The 2,849-nt window shown below is 35.0% G+C and overlaps 1 protein-coding gene across 1 annotated transcript in view; it reads right to left on the bottom strand.

The window, feature by feature from the left end:
• LOC107591897 (matrix-remodeling-associated protein 5) overlaps window positions 1-2,208 on the bottom strand; it is a 25,289-nt gene extending 23,081 nt beyond the window's left edge. The window contains exon 1 of the mRNA XM_016281173.1: window positions 2,152-2,208. The gene's annotated coding sequence lies outside the window, so the exon portion shown is untranslated. The remainder of the gene's footprint in view (window positions 1-2,151) is intronic.
• Window positions 2,209-2,849: the final 641 nt, after the last annotated feature.

Here is a 2,849-nt window from a genome sequence, read left to right as displayed (position 1 = left end):
TCAGTATTATCACGGTATTGTTAAAATGTGCTGGAGATGTTAAAAAAGTACCGACACATAAATCACTTCACCAAGTTTTATATTTAAAAGTCAACAAACAACAAATAAAATTACTTTTTGTTTGCATAATCACTAAAACAATAACATTACTAATGATGTTCGGATTTTAAATGGACTTGACTGACAACAGTTTAATAGCATGTTGAAATGTCTAATGTAAATGTTCAAATAAAGCTTTGAAAAAGTTTCATATAAAGGTATACCTCACATTTCAGCCTTTAAATAAAGAAAAGATAGGCTATGTCAAAATGATAATTGATTAATAAATGATTATATGTATTTTATCTGCTTCATAAATAATTCTAGATAACTTATCTGAATTGTTTAAATGTGTAGAATCCACATAAGCTTGTTTTTCATCAACCGGTCAAAATTGACAGTAGGGCATGCAAATTCGGTCCGTTTTTGGCCAGACAGAAACTACACACAGGCTGAATGTAAATATAAGTATCTGCAAATCCACTCGCTGACAGCAGGTGGCGCTTATGGAAAAGCTGAATTAGAGCTGTTTCCCGTAACCTTCGTGGACAAAGCAGTATCGCGATTAAGAACACTTCCTTTAGGTATTACATGGAGCGAAGATGAAAACAAAATGCCATCGAATCGTTTCTGAAGACAGTCAGAACCTTCAGAGGTACATTCATATAATTAATTCATTCATATATTCATTTGTATAATTCCCTTAGCACTCTTTTAAAACCTCCCAGCTTTTCCGCCCTGTTTTCACTCAAAACGAAACTACTATGTGTGCTGTGCGCATGTGAGACTGTTACTTAAAACTGTGCTCTATGCTGCACAGCATTTATTTATCGCGAGTTGTTCAAATCGTCAAACTGGTAATCGTTACATCCCTACTCTGAAGGTTCTGACTGTCTTCAAAAATGATTCGATGGCATTTTGTTTTCATCTTCGCTCCATGTAATACCTAAAGGAAGTGTTCTTAATCACGATACTGCTTTGTCCACGAAGGTTATGGAAAACAGCCCTAATTCAGCTTTTCCATAAGCGCCACCTGCTGTCAGCGAATGGATTTACAGAGACTTATATTTACATTCAGCCTGTTTGTAGTTTCTGTCTGGCCAAAAACGGACCGAATTTGCATGCCCTGCTGTCAATTTTGACCGGTTGATGAAAAACAAGCTTATGTGGATTCTACACATTTAAACAATTCAGATAAGTTATCTAGAATGATTTATGGAGCAGATAAAATACATATAATCATTTATTAATCAATTATCATTTTGACATAGCCTATCTTTTCTTTATTTAAAGGCTGAAATATGAGGTTTACCTTTTTATGAAACTTTTTCAAAGCTTTTTTTTTAACATTTTCATTAGATATTTCAACATGCTATTAAACTGTTGTCAGTCAAGTTGTCATTTAAAATCCGAACATCATTAGTAATGTCATTGTTTTAGTGATTATGCAAACAAAAAGTCATTTTATTTATTGTTTGTTGATTTTTAAATATAAAACTTGGTGAAGTGATTTATGTGTCGGTACTTTTTGAACATCTCCAGCACATTTTAACAATACTGTGATAATACAGAGAACCGTGATCATTTTGGTCACTATAATCGTGATAAGAAATTTGCATACTGTTACATCCCTAGTTTTGACTTTTGAGGGCATAATTTATGTTAAAATTAATTCAAATTGATCTTTGGTGGCTTGAATTACTGTAAAATACTGGCTGATTGCCCTGGACCTCAGACAGATTTACTTCACTTTTAAAATATTAACTGAATTCATGCATAATTCTATCAAAGATATTTTACGATCATCAAACCTCAACACTTCTTTTGAAGTTAACTTCTGCTCCGGCTTCAGTTCTGTTTAATATGCTAGGTCATATGTCAAAATTATGTGAATTTATTTGAATAGGATGAAATTCAGATAAACTGAGATTCTAATGAAAGTTCAAAGTTCTCTCTAATGTCCAAGGTGAACTACAGGGAACTTTTCAATATGCATTGGAATATTTATGACCAAGACAGTTCTGAAGAAAAAAAAATGGCATGCCATTTCTGATAATTAGATGCTGAGACAGATCTCAACTTGAGTATCTTGGAACAAATATTGCGTCTTACCTCAAAGTTCCTGTTGAGAAAACGTTACAGGTGAAGACGAAGTGTGTAATTGTTTGCAGATGGCTCCGTAGTTTTGTTTATCCCTGTACTTAACTGAGCAAGAACTGTTGGGAGCTCCGAGTGATGCAGGCTTATCTGGAGAAAGTCAGACTCCAGGAGCAGCAGTCAACCACATCTGGAGAAATGCTTAACTCCCACCTACACTCCTCCTCTGAGCTGGCCTGTACAGGGGGAGGGAATGTTGGGAGACTTGGCTTACATTCATCCTCTCTCTTCCTCCATTACCTGTGCTGTAGCTGAAACTGTTTCTTTCATGATGTTTCTCTTTTTTCTTGTGCCTGCCCTTTGCTGTCTTAACTCTGCTCTTCTCTTTCTCACTGTTTGTTTTCTAATTTTTAAACACCTTAATGTGCATGCATATGCCCACCTCATTGTGTCTCCCTCACACCCCTATTCTGTTTCAGACATTCACATTCTGTTGATCATTTTCCCCTCTGCTCTGTCTACAGCTGTTGTTCCATTAACTTTTAAAAGGCCACAAGAGCTTATTTTCTAAAGCATAATTAATGCATGAGAGACGAATTGCCAGTGACAAAACCATTGTTTGCAAATATTAATCAAATCGTTTAGTCATAAAATAATTTAATTGGAAAAAGTAACACGAAGGTTCACTGTCAAAAAAGCACAAAATGATTGTG

Source organism: Sinocyclocheilus grahami, unplaced genomic scaffold, assembly GCF_001515645.1.
Source record: "Sinocyclocheilus grahami isolate Dianchi unplaced genomic scaffold, SAMN03320097.WGS_v1.1 scaffold147.1, whole genome shotgun sequence".
Taxonomy (NCBI): domain Eukaryota; kingdom Metazoa; phylum Chordata; class Actinopteri; order Cypriniformes; family Cyprinidae; genus Sinocyclocheilus; species Sinocyclocheilus grahami.
This window is presented reverse-complemented; position numbering and strand designations above follow the sequence as displayed.